Genomic DNA, 19,704 nt, shown 5'->3' with positions numbered 1-19,704 from the left:
GGTCAACTGCCCAATGTTTAGACGGTGTATTTAATACAAAAATATTTGACATGCAACCGATGTAGACTATTGTACAGATTCTGAAGAGTAATATCATAACAGAAATGAAAAAAAGCTTTCTACCTTCTCAACCTTTTAACATATTCTCCATATTAATGCAACTGGATCCTATACTTAAGAACATACACTTTCTAGAGGCTTTGGCAAGTCCGAATTTAATCAAAACCAACAAGATTTTGCTTCTATTGGGAATGGGCAGCCGCGTGGGATTAGCCGAGCGGTCTGCGGCGCTGCAGTCATGGACTGTGCGGCTGGTCCCGGATGAGGTTCAAGTCCTCCCTCGGGTATGGGTTTGTGTGTTTATCCTTAGGATAATTTAGGTTAAGTAGTGTGTCAGCTTAGGGACTGATGACCTCAGCAATTAAGTCCCATAAGAGTTCACACGCATGTTCTGAACTGTAGCACAACGAAAGAATAACTTGCAGACTGGAGCAGTGAAGTATCTGTCATAACAATTCGGTTATAATTTGACAGATCACCTACAAGATGTTAAACAAGGACTATTAGAAGTATGGTATCGCATCATCGTTATTATCTGTTCTCAGCTCCAAAATACCGCAGAGAAATATTTGAACTGTGTAACCACATCGTCAGGTTCTGAAAGGACTGTTCTCAAAAGCAGGATATTCTCTGTGTCAACAACGCAGTGGACTGACAGGGAAACTTCTCTCACAAAAGTTATTTCTGTGATCTGTGTAAAAAAAGTTGTGAGAGATGTAACGTAAATTATTGCTTTCTTCATTGAATAATATTTATGATATTAGATGTATTAATGCGTCGCTTTTTACGCCACTCTATAAATTCATCTTCAATGATGAAATCTCATGAGTTGGGATCTTCTGTGACTGATCGAAGACATTTTACTGTCTTAATCACAATATTCTATTAGAAAAGATACGTTTTTATGGCAGACGTAGTTCGCAAATGCCTGGTTTAGTTTTTATTCAAGAAACAGAATGCAGAAAGTTACTCTAGGCTTTTCGAGCAATATGGCACATCACCTGCATGAGAAAAAATTAGAATGGGAGTACCACAGGGTTCGCTCATTGGCCAACTACTGCAGTCGCTTTACGGCATTGATCCGCCATTATATCGGAATCAGGAGGCAGAATTAGTCCTGATTGCAGAAGATGCAAGCATTGTTTAAAGACGAGCAAAGAAGCATCATAAGAGAAAATAGGCAATGGTGTTCTTGTGAAAGTTACAACACTGATTTCCAGAAACGGGCTAGCTTCAGAAGTTGAAAAAAGCACAGTTCATACAGTTTTGAACGATCAAAAATATCTCACTTCCTATTAACCTAGTAGATGACCTGCTTAAAGGATTAATATCAGCTACTTTTGCCATAAGAGTGATTGCCATCTTTGGAAAAATAGAAGGCAGTAAGTTAACATGCAGCGCACCACAAAGGAACTACTCGAATCCGACGGAAATCGGTGGATGTGATGTACGTGTACCGACAAACAAGTAAACAAATTATTTCATCTCCAGAACAATTGAATGATTTATTCAAGAGAAAGATATTTACAAACTGAGCAATTCAGTATCACGTTGGTGCACCTCGACTCCTTATACAAGTAGTTATTCGGCTTCCAGACACTTCTTTGGCCTGAAATCTCGTTGACTGGAGCACAATTGCTTCATTGGTGACTCGCGCTTCGAACTAAACCCCGATGGTCAGCGGAGATGTGTCTGGAGACGCCCTGGACAGTGGCAGGATACCAACTTGACTATCGGCCGCCATACAGCCCGACACACCTGAGTGATGGTCTGTGGTGGCATATCTTTTCATAGCGGGACCCCTTGCTATTTCATTGTCATCCACGGCACCCTTACAGCACATCGGTACGTCGACGATATTCTACGCCCCACTTTATGGCACTTCAAGGCAAGCCATCTTGGGCTTACATTTCAGCAATATAATGCCCGCCCGCACGCGGCGATAGTTTCTACTGCCTGTCTTCGTGCTTGCAAACCTTACTTGGCCAACGAGGTCGCCGAATCTCTCAACAACTGAGAACGTTTGGAGCATTGTGCACAGTGCATTCCAACCAGCTCGGGATCTTTACGATCTAATGCGCTCAATTTGTGAAGTTCTTTCTCGTGAACAAATCATCTAATTTTTCCGAAGTTGCAGTCATTTGTCTGTCTGTACATGTACATCACAGCTACCGATCTCCGTCCCACTCGAATAATTCCTTCTTTGTTGTTGTTGTGGTCTTCAGTCCTGAGACTGGTTTGATGCAGCTCTCCATGCTACTCTATCCTGTGCAAGCTTCTTCATCTCCCAGTACCTACTGCAACCTACATCCTTCTGAATCTGCTTAGTGTATTCATCTCTTGGTCTCCCTCTACGATTTTTACCCTCCACGCTGCACTCCAATGCTAAATTTGTGATCCCTTGATGCCTCAAAACATGTCCTACCAACCGATCCCTTCTTCTGGTCAAGTTGTGCCACAAACTTCTCTTCTCCCCAATCCTATTCAATACCTCTTCATTAGTTACGTGATCTACCCACCTTATCTTCAGCATTCTTCTGTAGCACCACATTTCGAAAGCTTCTATTCTCTTCTTGTCCAAACTAGTTATCGTCCATGCTTCACTTCCATACATGGCTACACTCCATACAAATACTTTCAGAAACGACTTCCTGACACTTAAATCTATACTCGACGTTAACAAATTTCTCTTCTTCAGAAACGATTTCCTTGCCATTGCCAGGCTACATTCTATATCCTCTCTACTTCGACCATCATCAGTTATTTTACTCCCTAAATAGCAAAACTCCTTTACTACTTTAAGTGTCTCATTCCCTAATTTAATTCCCTCAGCATCACCCGATTTAATTTGACTACATTCCATTATCCTCGTTTTGCTTTTGTTGATGTTCATCTTATATCCTCCTTTCAAGACACTGTCCATTCCGTTCAACTGCTCTTCCAAGTCCTTTGCTGTCTCTGACAGAATTACAAAGTCATCGGCGAACCTCAAAGTTTTTACTTCTCCATGAATTTTAATACCTACTCCAAATTTTTCTTTTGTTTCCTTTACTGCTTGCTCAATATACAGATTGAATAACATCGGGGAGAGGCTACAACCCTGTCTCACTCCTTCCCCAACCACTGCTTCCCTTTCATGCCCCTCGACTCTTATAATTGCCACCTGGTTTCTGTACAAATTGCAAATAGCCTTTCGCTCCCTGTATTTTACCCCTGCCACCTTCAGAATTTGAAAGAGAGTATTCCAGTTAACAAGCTTTCTCTAAGTCTACAAATGCTAGAAACGTAGGTTTGCCTTTTCTTAATCTTTCTTCTAAGATAAGTCGTAAGGTTAGTATTGCCTCACGTGTTCCAACAAAAAAAAATGGTTCAAATGGCTCTGAGCACTATGGGACTTAACATCTATGGTCATCAGTCCCCTAGAACTTAGAACTACTTAAACCTAACTAACCTAAGGACATCACACAACACCCAGCCATCACGAGGCAGAGAAAATCCCTGACCCCGCCGGAAATCGAACCCGGGAACCCGGGCGTGGGAAGCGAGAACGCTACCGCACGACCACGAGATGCAGGCCGTGTTCCAACATTTCTACGGAATCCAAACTGATCTTCCTCGAGGTCCGCTTCTACCAGTTTTTCCATTCGTCTGTAAAGAATTCGCGATAATATTTTGCAGCTGTGACTTATTAAACTGATAGTTCGGTAATTTTCACATCTGTCAACACCTGCTTTCTTTGGGATTGGAATTATTATATTCTTCTTGAAGTCTGAGGGTATTTCACCTGTCTCATACATCTTGCTCACCAGATGGTAGAGTTTTGTCATGACTGGCTCTCCCAAGGCCATCAGTAGTTCTAATGGAATGTTGTCTACTCCCGGGGCCTTGTTTCGACTCAGGTCTTTCAGTGCTCTGTCAAACTCTTCACGCAGTATCTTATCTCCCATTTCGTCTTCATCTATATCCTCTTCCATTTCCATAATATTGTCCTCAAGTACATCGCCCTTGTATAAACCATCTACATACTCCTTCCACCTTTCTGCCTTCCCTTCTTTGCTTAGAACTGGGTTGCCATCTGAGCTCTTGATATTCATACAAGTGGTTCGCTTCTCTCCAAAGGTCTCTTTAATTTTCCTGTATCTATCTTACCCCTAGTGAGACAAGCCTCTACATCCTTACATTTGTCCTCTAGCCATCCCTGCTTAGCCATTTTGCACTTCCTGTCAATCTCATTTTTGAGACGTTTTTATTCCTTTTTGCCTGCTTCATTTACTGCATTTTTATATTTCCTCCTTTCATCAATTAAATTCAATATTTCTTCTGTTACCCAAAGATTTCTATTAGCCCTCGTCTTTTTACCTAATTGATCGTCTGCTGCCTTCACTACTTCATCCCTCAGAGCTACCCATTCTTCTTCTACTGTATTTCTTTCCCCCATTCCTGTCAATTCTTCCCTTACGCTCTCCCTGAAACTCTCTACAACCTCTGGTTCTTTCAGTTTATCCAGGTCCCACCTCCTTAAATTCCCACCTTTTTGCAGTTTCTTCAGTTTCAATCTGCAGTTCATAACCAATAGATTGTGGTCAGAGTCCACATCTGCCCCTGGAAATGTATTACAATTTAAAAACCTGGTTCCTAAATCTCTGTCTTACCATTATATAATCTATCTGATACCTTTTAGTATCTCCAGGATTCTTCCAGGTATACAACCTTCTTTTATGATTCTTGAACCAAGTGTTAGCTATGATTAAGTTGTGCTCTGTGCAAAATTCTACAAGGCGGCTTCCTCTTTCATTTCTTAGCCCCAATCCATATTCACCTACTATGTTTCCTTCTCTCCCTTTTCCTACTGACGAATTCCAGTCACCCATGACTATTAAATTTTCGTCTCCCTTCACTACCTGAATAATTTCTTTTATCTCGTCATACATTTCATCAATTTCTTCATCATCTGCAGAGCTAGTTTGCATATAAACTTGTACTACTGTAGTAGGCATGGGCTTTGTGTCTATCTTGGCCACAATAATGCGTTCACTATGCTGTTTGTAGTAGCTAACCCGCACTCCTATTTTTTTATTCATTATTAAACCTACTCCTGCATTACCCTTATTTGATTTTGTATTTATAACCCTGTATTCACCTGACTAAAAGTCTTGTTCCTCCTGCCACCAAACTTCACTAATTCCCACTATATCTAACTTTAACCTGTCCATTTCCCTTTTTAAATTTTCTAACCTACCTGCCCGATAAGGGATATGACATTCCACGCTCCGATCCGTAGAACGCCAGTTTTCTTTCTCCTGATAACTACGTCCTCTTGAGTAGTCCCCGCCCGGAGATCCGAATGGGGGACTATTTTACCTCCGGAATATTTTACCCAAGAGGACGCCATCATCATTTAATCATACAGTAAAGCTGCATGTCCTCGGGAAAAATTACGGCTGTAGTTTCCCCTTGCTTTCAGCCGTTCGCAGTACCAGCACAGCAAGGCCGTTTTGGTTAATGTTACAAGGCCAGATCAGTCAATCATCCAGACTGTTGCCCCTGCAACTACTGAAAAGGCTGCTGCCCCTCTTCAGGAACCACATGTTTGTCTGGCCTCTCAACAGATACCCCTCCGTTGTGGTTGCACCTACGGTACGGCCATCTGTATCGCTGAGGCACGCAAGCCTCCCCACCAACGGCAAGGTCCATGGTCCATGGTTCCTTCTTTATGAGTCCTTTTTTTTATCTTAGAGTGTTATTGATTCCTTATGGGATAATGTTATCGGATAGTTCCTCTCTTAGCCCAGAAGTATACATTGCACGAAAGTACATATTTAGAATTATGTGTGTTGTTCACAGATGTATATCTTGCACGTATCTCTTATAGCAGCTGGCAATATTACCACTTCCTCACAGTAGATTTATTCACGTATAAAATTGGTTGTCAATAATCCGTCCCAATTTGAGAATAACACAGATATTCGCAAGTATAGTACTAGAAGGAAAAATGATCTGCATTAGCCGGCCGCGGTAGCCGAGCGGTTCCTTCCCAGGACCCGACTTCTTCCCCTCGAATTTTATCGCACCTTCCGTGATTTGTTAGAGTCCACCTTCACCTCCATCTGTCGGGAACTGATGTCTCCGGAAGTACCTGTGCCGGACGCTTTCATGGAAGGAATTATTAGTTCTGTACATAAACCGCATGGTGGCAACAATATCAGTGATTATCGGCCCATCACCCTCCTTAACAATGATATGAAAATCTTCACTCGCCCTTTGGCGGCACGTCTTAAAAATGTTGCCCGATATGTTGTGTCGCCAGACCAAGCATCTTTGGTAGGGGATAATAATATCCGCACGGCTTTATGCTGCTACAGGGATATGATCGCCGTTACCTAGGCACAACGCCTCTCCGGGGCAATTGCGTATTTGGACTTCAGTCAAGCTTTTGATAGGGTTGACCATTCGTTCCTTCGTTCTCCACCATATGGGTTTCCCAGTCGCCGTTATCACGGTAGTGATGCGCCTTCTGCGGGCTGCCTCATCCAGGATTGTGTACAATGGCAGACTCACTCCTCCGATAACAATAGGTCGATCCGAATGTCAAGGTTGCCTTCTATCAGCGATTTTGTACGCCTTTTCCTTGGAATCCTTGCTATGTGGACTAAGACAACGTTTGGTAGGGTTGTCCATAAATCGCTACCGATTCTGTTGCACGGCCTATGCTGACGATGTAGTCATCTGTTTACGTAATGCCGACGAGGTTCGAGCTGTTTTGACGTGGGTAGCGACTTATGGTGAGGCGTCGGGTAGCTCTTTAAACGTACGTAAGTCACAAGTTATGTTCACTGGCACGGGACTTCCCGTGGAGAGTGTTACACCTCTCACCACCGTTGATACCATTCGCTGTTTGGAAATAGATTTTTCATCTGATCTCCGGCGTTCAGCCCCCATCAACTGCCGACGCCTCCTGTTAATGATCAGAGCAAGTCTTATGGACCATCGCCTTCGATCCCTAGATATTCGCCAACGAGCTCGATATGTCAATATATATATCGCATCCCGAGTTCCCCATGTAGCACAAGTTCTACCTTTCCCGATTACTGTGGCACGTCGCATGTTGGCAGCGATGGCATCTTTCGTCAGCTCTGGGCTGTTGTTCAAAGTTAACTATGCAACCCTTACTCTTCCCCGTGAACGAGGTGGGATAGGCCTGTTTCACGTGCCGGATAGAGCTCGCGCCCTATTTGCCAGCTCCCAGATGACGGTATGGACACGTTGCCCAACGAGCCTCACTGGTCTCTTCCTGTCGGCATATACGCCGGTCTCACTGTCAGCCCCAGTGATGATCTCGGATGTTCCGGACCAGTTCCATTATATACGATACTTCTTTCTTGAACTCAGTTATCTACGACTCACCTTACCAAGACAGCTTTCACTCAAGACAAAGGCAGTATACATGTCGTCCAATTAGGTCGTCCACCTAACCCTCTTGAACAAAAGTCCCCCCAGGTTGACTGGCGTCATGTATGGCGCGCGGTGTTCGCCTGTTACCTTGACACGAATGTTCAGTCTGTCTGGTACCTAACTGTCAGTGGTAAGCAAATCAACCAATCTCGCCTTCATCGTATCCACCTCGCCCAATCACCTCTATGTTCCACGTGTGCCAGACAATGACGAACATCGGTTTGTTTGCGGACCGGCGGCAGAGGTTTGGCAATTGATTCGTCGTACTGTGGCTTCCCTAACGCGGGACATTCCGGTTCGCATTACTCCCCTTTCATCATTATTTCCGGAACGTGACTATTTTCCTCGGACAAAGACCAATGCTGAGAATTGGATTCGCGGACATGCCATTCACTATCTATTTGGACAAACTGTAGACTCTGTACTCGATTTTTAGACATACCTCAATGACCGTCATTATGTCGTTGTCGTCACCCAAAATACAATTTTTCTTGAACTTCCTTGGGAGTGCTTTCCACGACCCGCCTCGCAGCTGGAATGTGTTAAGCCAAGAGAGAAGAAGGTTTCCTGTTTGAACCAATGAACATTTCTGAACAATTGAACCGAACATATCAATTTCGAGAAGACGTGAATCAACATATTACCAGCGGGGCGCAGAAGGCCTCTGATCAATTACACAACAAAAATAAACCAAAAAAAGCGGTTCTAGGCGCTTCAGTCCTGAACCGTGCGACTGCTACGGTCGCAGGTTCGAATCCTGCCTCGGGCATGGATGTATGTGACGTCCTTAGGTTAGTTAGATTTAAGTAGTTCTAAGTTCTAGGGGACTGATGACCTCTGATGTTAAGTCCCATAGCGCTCAGAGCCATTTTTTTTTTTTTTTTTGAATCTGTATTACCCATTAATGATTCCACCTTTGGCACAGAAAGAGGTGAAATGCAGCTAAAAGCTCGATGACAATCTATCCGTGGAAATAAAATGACTGACAGATAGGAGAAGTGTTTCCAAATGCGGATTAAAGTTGTTTCTCCATAACAACTCCTAATGTAACATAAAGGAATTATTGAACACAGATAATCAGACATTCCTAAAAAGAAGAAAAAAACACCTGTAGATGGTCAGGCCAATTTTTATTTTCTTAATTGTACATGAAACATCGGTGTTTTGGGGTCAATTGCTGTCACCCATCTATATTTTGACGTCGATGCTGAAATCGAAATCAAAATCGATGATTTGCGAACATCACACATTACGATTAGATTTTTAGGATATGGTAAAAAGAAAGCCAATTATCGGACATAGCTGAGCGCATAAAAAGAAACTGGACTGAGTATGAGAAAGCGTGATGAAATTTTGGAAAGGAAAGGAAGTGGCAGCCACCTCTCTGGTACCAGCCATCTCTGTTGTGGTTTGTTTTCGTCTTCGTTCAGAGACTCTATTGGTTTAAACCAGCGTAGATTCGAAATTATTTGCGTAAAAATAAATGTTACAAGTGGAACATACGTGGTAATCTGCGCCACATAAACATGTCCTGCAGGATATTTCAGCGAAAGCCTGGAGAAGTTCTTGTCTAAATTTCCTGGTCATGTTTGAGCATTACGCAGAGGTATCAACTCAGCAACTGTAGACTCGACAGGCTAAAGTGACTGGGACGAGAGGTAGAAACAGGGATTCGATTGGCACTGTTCTAAATGTCTTATCCGAAAATTATCTTGAGGAACTTATCAAAGAACCGATTCGTGAGGGTAACGTCAAAGCCTACGTCGTTACAAACAATACCTTTTCGACTCATTTACTGTAGAGCTGGGGTCATTGACTATAAGGGCCTTACTGCGTCACTGACTACGGGTGTCAATTTGAATGTCTCTTTCTTTCTATGCATATGATGTGAGCAGTGGGAAGGACCTCAAATCTGCCTTTACGGCATAAGGGGCTGCTGTGTGGCCAGTGCACACTTCCGCCTTCCACCCAGAGTTCCATGCCCCCGCCGCTGTTCGCCATTCACCCTCAAGTGAACGTGAACTGGGCAGGTGAGGGGAAACGGAAGTTCCTGCGGAATGTTGGACCCCAGGCGGCGCTGCTTTCACCGCAGGTGCCCCAACACAGTGCAGGCAATCAGCCTGAATCCCGTCACCTGTGGCCAACACCGCTTCCAATTGTTTCTGGGCAATGTCCATGCTCTCACGCATCCATATGCAGCAGGCGCTGCCCCCACGATTCTTAATGTACGTTCAACTGTACGAGGTGCATTCAAGTTCTAAGGCCTCCGATTTTTTTTCTAATTAACTGCTCACCCAAAATCGATGAAACTGGCGTTACTTCTCGACGTAATCGCCCTGCAGATGTACACATTTTTCACAACACTGACGCCATGATTCCATGGCAGCGGCGAAGGCTTCTTTAGGAGTCTGTTTTGACCACTGGAAAATCGCTGAGGCAATAGCAGCACGGCTGGTGAATGTGCGGCCACAGAGAGTGTCTTTCATAGTTAGAAAAAGCCAAAAGTCACTATGAGCCAGGTCAGGTGAGTAGGGAGCATGAGGAATCACTTCAAAGTTGTTATCACGAAGAAACTGTTGCATAACGTTAGCTCGTTGTGCGGGTGCGTTGTCTTGGTGAAACAGCACATGCGCAGCACTTCCCGGACGTTTTTGTTGCAGTGCAGGAAGGAATTTGTTCTTCAAAACATTTTCGTAAGATGCACCTGTTACCGTAGTGCCCTTTGGGACGCAATGGGTAAGGATTACACCCTCGCTGTCCCAGAACATGGACACCATTTTTTCAGCACTGGTGGTTACCCAAGATTTTTTTGGTGGTGGTGAATCTGTGTGCTTCCATTGAGCTGACTGGCGCTTTCTTTCTGGATTGAAAAATGGCATCCACGTCTCATCCATTGTCACAACCAACGAAAAGAAAGTCCCATTCATGCTGTCATTGCGCATCAACATTGCTTGGCAACATGCCACACGGGCAGCCATGTGGTCGTCCGTCAGCATTCGTGTCACCCACCTGGATGACACTTTTCGCATTTTCAGGTCGTCAAGCAGGATTGTGTGCACAGAACCCACAGAAATGCCAACTCTGGAGGCGATCTGTACAACAGTCATTTGGGGATCCCCCAAAACAATTCTCTCCACTTTCTCGATCATGTCGTCAGACCGGCTTGTGCGAGCCCGAGGTTGTTTCGGTTTGTTGTCACACGATGTTCTGCCTTCATTAAACTGTCGCACCCACGAACGCACTTTCGACACATCCATAACTCCATCACCACATGTCTCCTTCAACTGTCGATGAATTTCAATTGGTTTCACACCACGCAAATTCAGAAAACGAATGATTGCACGCTGTTCAAGTAAGGAAAACGTCGCCATTTTAAGTATTTAAAACAGTTCTCATTCTCGCCGCTGGCGGTAAAATTCCATCAGCCGTATGGTGCTGCCATCTCTGGGACGTATTGACAATGAACGCGGCCTCATTTTAAAACAATGCGCATGTTTCTATCTCTTTCCAATCCGGAGAAAAAAATCGGAGGCCTTAGAACTTGAATGCACCTCGTACAACAAGAAATAAACTACTAACCCAGGCATGCGGTCACAGTTAGTAGTAATTGACGGAAAGTCATTGAGTAAAACAGAAGTGATTTCTGGCGTTCCCCAAGCAAGTGTTATAGGCCCTTTGCTATTCCGTATCTATATAAACGATTTTGGAGACTATCTGAGCAGCCGTCTCGCAGATGACGCTGTCGTTTATCGACTAATAAAGTCATCAGAAGACCAAAATGAACTGCAATACGATTTAGAAAAGATATCTGCATGGTGCAAAAAGTGGCAGTTGACACGAAATAACGAGAAGTGTCAGGTCATCCACATGAGTGCTAAAAGGAACTCGTTAAATTTCGGTTACACGATAAAACAGTCTAATCTAAGAGCCGTAAATTCAGCTAAATACCTAGGTATTACAATTACGAACAACTTGAACTGGAAGGAACACACAAAAAATGATGTGGGGAAGGCTAACCAAAGACTGCGTTTTATTGGCAGGACACTTGGAAAATGTAACAGACCTGCTAAGGAGACTGCCTACACTACGTTTGTCCGTCCTCTTTTAGAATACTGCTGCGCGGTGTGGGATCCTTACCAGATAGGACTGACGGAGTGCACCGAAAAAGTTCAAAGAAAGGCAGCAAGTTTTTGTATTGTCGCGAAATATGGGAGAGAGTGTCACAGACATGATACAGGATTTGGGTTGGATATCATTAAAAGAAAGGCGTTTTTCGTTGCGACGGAATCTTCTCACGTAATTCCAATCACTAACTTTCTCCTCTGAATCCGAAAATATTTCATTGACACTGACCTACATAGGGAGAAACGATCACCACGATAAAATAAAGGAAATCAGAGCTCGAACGGAAAGATATAGGTGTTCATTCTTTCCGCATGCTATACGAGTTTGGAATAATAGAGAATTGTGAAGGTGGTTCGATACCCTCTGCCAGGCACTTGAATGTGATTTGCAGAGCATCCATGTAGATGTAGCTGTACAACAATCTGAGCACTACTGCTACAATGTTCCTGGTTATCACTACATTACAAGATTACCTCACGAGACACTAACATCCCAACATGTAACCACTTAGAAAAAACTTTATATACACTAATCAACACAGATAAATACTGAGTATACACTTTTTGATAGAAAGACTTAAGAAAAAGAGTAAGATTAGAACTGTGTTTTAATATTCTTAGGGAATACCTGTTTGAATATGAGGGAGATATTTAAGTGGTCATCACCTAGATAGGTCAGTGTGAATGAATAGAAGTCTGAAAGAAGATGAGACTACGGTTACTATCTGTAAGGTTACCGGCATTGCACAACCAAAAAGGCTGGTAAGAGGATGATGGCTCATACCTTCCATTTATTTTCCAAAATTCGATCACGCTTTCTTGATACATTCCCAATCCAGTTTCTCTTTATACGTTCAATTATATCCATAACTGGCTCTCTAAATCAACGATAAACGAGGGCATGCTGAAAAGTAATGCCTCCGAATTTTTTATGTTAAAACCCTCAAAGCTGCTGAAAGATAACAAATTTTACTAACACTTTGGACCTTTATTTTTCATGTCTACATATTTGTTTTTCGATATACTCACCAAGGTGGCGACCACACTTCTCCCAACGAGAGGCCTCTTTGTTGAAACCGTTACTGTAGAACGACTGGCTTTGTTGACGGAACCACAACCTCACCTCTTCTTACACATCTTCAGCACGATACAAGTGAAGTCCTCGAATGTTTACTTTAAGTCTTTGAAACAGATGAAAATCGGATAGGGCCAAGTCGGGATTCTACGGAAGATGAACCGAAGCTGTCGGCCTGCTGCAAATGACACAGTGCTCGTGTGTGCTCTGGCATTGCCGTGCTGAAGAGAAGGTGCTCCATATGTGGATGACCCCTTCGAATTTGTGCTTTCAGTTTTCTGAGTGCCACGCATCGACGTAGTTACGTTACACACCGCCACGTGAGAAACTAAAATTTGAGCCCTCTAACGGTAGAGGGTTGCAGCTTTATTCAACGAAGCGGGAAAGTCGACCGGTATTTATGCACGACATGTAATACCTCAACAGATGTAGAGAACAGAATAAAAAATTTGGAGGGATTATTTTTCAGCACGCTCTCAAAAAATGGCTCTGAGCACTATGCGACTTAACTTCTGAAGTCACAGCCGCCTAGAACTTAGAACTAATTAAACCTAACTAACCTAAGGACATCACACACATCCATTCCCGAGGCATGATTCGAACCTGCGACCGTAGCGGGCGCTCGGTTCCAGACTGCAGCGCCTAGAACCGCACGGCCACTCCGGCCGGCCCAGCACGCTCTCTCTCACAGATTTCGATTTCATCACTGATGGCCGATTATAATCGACGCCAAATCATTACTTTAATAACATCGATGTTAAATTATGGCAGCCGGCCGAAGTGGCCGCGCGGTTCTGGCGCTGCAGTCTGGAACCGCGAGACCGCTACGGTCGCAGGTTCGAATCCTGCCTCGGGCATGGATGTGTGTGATGTCCTTAGGTTAGTTAGGTTTAACTAGTTCTAAGTTCTAGGGGACTAATGACCTCAGCAGTTGAGTCCCATAGTGCTCAGAGCCATTTGAACCATTTTTAAATTATGGCTATATAGAATGCCGCAAAAGCAACATACAAATACATCTAATATCAGTGAAACCTTCCCGTCTCCTCTATATCTCTTTTGTTACGCAACCTTCCCTTCTACAATAACCTATGAAACCTTCCCTTAGGATTTCTATCTCTTGCTTAATAATAACAAATGAAATCTTCTCTTTGAAATAAATTCTCTTTCTCAATAATAATAAGTGCAATCTTCGAATACAAATTTAAATGCTGCTTATTAAAAGTGATTTGCTGATTATTTCGACAAAACATAGAATGTGTCGTCGTCGTGGCCCTCAGTCCTTACGTGCAATAACCCAAAACTGTTCCTTATCTTTTTTACTGTTACTGGATCGCCATCTGACTGCTACATCGAACTGCGACATGAATATACTTACTCTGTTTTACTATACTCTATTAGCTGCTGGTGGGCTGTCATAATAAGTGGCTGTATTTATTAGCATCAGCTTTAATAGCAAAGCTGATGTTATTCTTTAATTACTTTGACTGAAGTTACGTAATTCATAGTTAAACTTTTTCTTGACAACAATAAAATTTTGCAAAGTTTTACGTTGATGGTTTTTGGGATGGATTATAATCAGTAGTGCAATATTGCTGGCAAAAATTAATTATATTCTGAAAACGATTTTTCAAATATTTACTGTTGGTAATGAAATGATTTTACAAACATTCAAATTGGACTTATTTTTGCAATAATCTTACAACTAGCATTGCGCAAACATACCTTCAGTAGTCTTGAGTTTCTAAAAAATATGAAAAAATGATAATAATAACAATAATAATAGTAATAATAATTCAACAATGTTAGTTCCTCTTATGATAATAGTTAGCTGATGCCTCTGTACATCCGTTTATAATCTCTTGTAAATCATAGCTGGTGGCTGGCAGGCACACCGCTCCTCTGAACCTCTCGCTTCAGACCTGCTACCGATTCGCTTCACATCTCGCTTACTACTGACTTCCTACGAACGCTAAAGTGCGGTCTCTCCCGCCAACAATGCTTTCCGGTGCAGACAATCCCTGCTACCATTACAAAATGTATCAATGCGCGGTCTTTCCCGCACTTTTCTTAAACGGTATCAATACGCGGTGTCTCTCGCACTTTTTAAAATTATATCAATGTGCGGTCTCTCCCGCCAACAATATTTTGGTGCAGACATTCTCTGCTACCACAATTATTTCCAAAATAACAAATATTAATTATTCCCACTTAATCCTATTAATAAAATATAAACATCTTTCATAAATTGTGGTTTGACAATAGACAATAGAAATATACACGTCTTACATCGGAAATAATACACGTTACATGTCTCAAAACTTTTTGTATACGAAATGTACAGGAGTGGGGTATGCATCACAGAGTGTTTTACTGTTGAAGACCTTAGAAGATGTGACAAAGAAATTGGTTTAAAAAAAACGTGAAGACGAACGTAACTGTCGCACGATATGTCACTCCCAAGTAACATAGCTAGATGGAACTTGGAACATACATAGAAACAGCTGCTGCAGTATAATACCGAGGATAAATGTAAGAAGTAATTGAGACGAACAGGAATGACACTTTTATTCGATGATAATAATTACACTCAAGTCATCGTGATTTATGATGGTCTCCATGGCATTAAAAAAGGCGTGACATGGTTCTTAACCGTGTGTGTGATGACCATGGAGAGCAATGCATGTTGTGCCACGTGCTCCTATGCCGGCCACAGGGTTGGTAAAGAGTTCTTGCGACAGGGTGTTTCAATACCACCGGCGTTGCCAACTGCTGGATCGTCTTTGGTGCATGTGAACGCAACTGCAAAACGTCTCCCCATTGTGTCCGGGTAGTTTTTGTCTTTCAATAAAAGTATTATTTTCTTTCGTCTCATCATGTATTTCCTTCACTTACCTTCTGTACTATACAGTAGCAGTTGTTCCTACGTATGGTCCAAGATTCATCGACCAATATTATTTGATATTGTTTAACGCAATTATCGATATTAACTACAGTGCTCTTAACTAAATTATTTTTCTGTTTTCACCTAATGTGAGTTCTGTATAACTATGCTCTATGACGTAACATCGAAGTATACGATTTACTCATTATTTGTGATACTTTATGTAACTGCAATTAATCTACTCTACTGGCCATTAAAATTGCTACACCAAGAAGAAATGCAGATGATAAACGGGTATTTATTGGACTAATATATTATACTAGAACTGACATGTGATTACATTTTCACGCGATTTGGGTGCATAGATCCTGAGAAATCAGTACCCAGAACAATCACCTCTGGCCGTAATAACAGCCTTGATACGCCTGGGCATTGAGTCAAACAGAGCTTGGATGGCGGGTATAGGTACAGCTGCCCATGCAGCTTCAACACGATACCACAGTTCATCAAGAGTAGTGACTGGCGTATTGTGACAAGCTAGTTGCTCGGCCACCACTGACCAGACGTTTTCAGTTGGTGAGAGATCTGGAGAATGTGATAGCCAGGGCAGCAGTCAAACATTTTCTGTATCCAGAAAGGCCCATACAGGACTTGCAACATGCGGTCGTGCATTATCCTGCTGAAAGGTAGTGTTTCGCAGGGATCGAATGAAGGGTGGAGCCACGGGTGGTAACACATCTGAAACGTAACGTCCACTGTTCAAAGTGCCGTCAATGCGAACAAGAGGTGACCGAGACGTGGAACCAATGGCACCCCATACCATCACACAGGGTGATACCTCAGTATGGCGAAGACCAATACACGCTCCCAATGTGCGTTCACCGCGGAGTCGCCAAACACGGATGCGACCATCATGGTGCTGTAAACAGAGACCCGGATTCATCTGAAAAAATGACGATTTGCCATTCGTGCACCCAGGTTCGTCGTTGAGTACAGCATCGCAGGCGCCCCTCTCTGTGATGCAGCGTCAAGGGTAACCGCAGCCATGGTCTCCGAGCTGATAGTCCATGCTGCTGCAAACGTCGTCGAATTGTTCGTGCAGATGGTTGTTGTCTTGCAAACGTCCCCATCTGTTGCCTCAGGGATAGAGACGTGGCTGCACTATCCGTTACAGCCATGCGGATAAGATGCCTGTCATCTCGACTGGTAGTGATACGAGGCCGTTGGGATCCAGCACGGCGTTCCGTATTACCCTCCTGAACCCACCGATTCCATATTCTGCTAACAGTCATTGGATCTCGACCAACGCGATCAGCAATGTCGCGATACGATTAACCGCAATCGCCATAGGCTACAATCCGACCTTTATCAAAGTCGGAAAGGTGATGGTACGCATTTCTCCTCCTTACACGAGGCATAACAACAACGTTCCACCAGGCAACGCCGGTCAACTGCTGTTTGTGTATGAGAAATCGGTTGGAAACTTTCCTCATGTCAGCACGTTGTAGGTGTCGCCGCCGGCGCCAACGTTGTGTTAATGCTCTGAAAAGCTAATCATTTGCATATCACAGCATCTTCTTCCTGTCGGTTAAATTTCGCGTCTGTAGCACGTCATCGTGGTGTAGCAATTTTAACGGCCAGAAGAACCAGAGGTTGTAGGGAGTTTCAGGGAGAGCATAAGGGAACAATTGACAGGAATGGGGGAAAGAAATACAGTAGAAGAAGAATGGGTAGCTTTGAGGGATGAAGTAGTGAAGGCAGCAGAGGATCAAGTAGGTAAAAAGACGAGGGCTAGTAGAAATCCTTGGGTAACAGAAGAAATATTGAATTTAATTGATGAAAGGAGAAAATATAAAAATGCAGTAAATGAAACAGGCAAAAAGGAATACAAACGTCTCAAAAATGAGATCGACAGGAAGTGCAAAATGGCTAAGCAGGGATGGCTAGAGGACAAATGTAAGGATGTAGAGGCTTATCTCACTAGGGGTAAGATAGATACTGCATACAGGAAAATTAAAGAGACCTTTGGAGATAAGAGAACCACTTGTATGAACATGAAGAGCTCAGCTGGAAACCCAGTTCTAAGCAAAGACGGGAAAGCAGAAAGGTGGAAGGAGTATACAGAGGGTCTATACAAGGGCGATGTACTTGAGGACAATATTATGGAAATGGAAGAGGATGTAGATGAAGATGAAATGGGAGATACGATACTGCGTGAAGAGTTTGACAGAGCACTGAAAGACCTGAGTCGAAACAAGGCCCCCAGAGTAGACATCATTCCATTGGAACTACTGATGGCCTTGGGAGAGCCAGTCCTGACAAAACTCTACCATCTGGTGAGCAAGATGTATGAAACAGGCGAAATACCCTCAGACTTTAAGAAGAATATAATAATTCCAATCCCAAAGAAAGCAGGTGTTGACAGATGTGAGAATTACCGAACAATCAGTTTAATAAGTCACAGCTGCAAAATACTAACACGAATTCTTTACAGACGAATGGAAAAACTAGTAGAAGCCGACCTCGGGGAAGATCAGTTTGGATTCCGTAGAAATACTGGAACACGTGAGGCAATACTGACCTTACGACTTATCTTAGAAGAAAGATTAAGGAAAGGCAAACCTACGTTTCTAGCATTTGTAGACTTAGAGAAAGCTTTTGACAATGTTGACTGGAATACTCTCTTTGAAATTCTAAAGGTGGCAGGGGTAAAATACAGGGAGCGAAAGGCTATTTACAATTTGTACAGAAACCAGATGGCGGTTATAAGAGTCGAGGGACATGAAAGGGAAGCAGTGGTCGGGAAGGGAGTAAGACAGGGTTGTAGCCTCTCCCCGATGTTATTCAATTTGTATATTGAGCAAGCAGTAAAGGAAACAAAAGAAAAATTCGGAATAGGTATTAAAATCCATGGAGAAGAAATAAAAACTTTGAGGTTCGCCGATGACATTGTAATTCTGTCAGAGACAGCAAAGGGCTTGGAAGAGCAGTTGAACGGAATGGATGGTGTCTTGAAAGGAGGATATAAGATGAACATCAACAAAAGCAAAACGAGGATAATGGAATGTAGTCGAATTAAGTCGGGTGATGTTGAAGGTATTAGATTAGGAAAAGCCACACTTAAAGTATTAAATGAGTTTTGCTATTTGGGGAGCAAAATAACTGATGACGGTCGAAGTAGAAAGGATATAAAACGTAGACTGGCAATGGCAAGGAAAGCGTTTCTGAAGAAGAGAAATTTGTTAACATCGAATATAGATTTAAGTGTCAGGAAGTCATTTCTGAAAGTATTTGTATGGAGTGTAGCCATGTATGGAAGTGAAACATGGACGGTAAATAGTTTGGACAAGAAGAGAATAGAAGCTTTCGATATGTGGTGCTACAGACGAATGCTGAAGATTAGATGGGTAGATCACATAACTAATGAGGAGGTACTGAATAGGATTGGGGAGAAGAGAAGTTTGTGGCACAACTTGACCAGAAGAAGGGATCGGCTGGTAGGACATGTTCTGAGGCATCAAGGGATCACCAATTTAGTATTGGAGGGCAGCGTGGAGGGTAAAAATCGTAGGGGGAGACCAAGAGATGAATACACTAAGCAGATTCAGAGGGATGTAGGTTGCAGTAGGTACTGGGAGATGAAGCTTGCACAGGATAGAGTAGCATGGAGAGCTGCATCAAACCAGTCTCAGGACTGAAGACCACAACAACACAATAGTGTATTAATATAAGTTGAAAAGTAATGTGCTGTTAAAGAATATAGAAACTAAAAATTTTATTTTAATACTGGGTCATGTATAGGGAAAGTAGGTTTGATATCATGTAAATCTCGAAGGGAAGTTCTTCCGCAACGGAACTGGCTAGTCAGGAATAGAAAAGATGGATCTGACGGTCAAACTGCATGGCGCCTATGTGGCATACATCTGTCGTTGGCTAGCACCCAATGGGTACAAATCTTCTGAACTGCGAGACTATGTAATATAGCCCCCGGTGTGGAAGTAATGTGGCCTATTATTCATGGCCTACTTTGGTTAGCTGTGTACTATAAAAATCCGACGCTAAGAAGAGAATTTTCAGATCTCGTCACACAGGGAGAGCCATGGATTGTTTTG

Source organism: Schistocerca nitens, chromosome 2 (assembly GCF_023898315.1).
Source record: "Schistocerca nitens isolate TAMUIC-IGC-003100 chromosome 2, iqSchNite1.1, whole genome shotgun sequence".
Lineage (NCBI taxonomy): Eukaryota > Metazoa > Arthropoda > Insecta > Orthoptera > Acrididae > Schistocerca > Schistocerca nitens.
The sequence above is the reverse complement of the archived record's forward strand: the minus strand, read 5'-3'. Positions refer to the sequence as shown.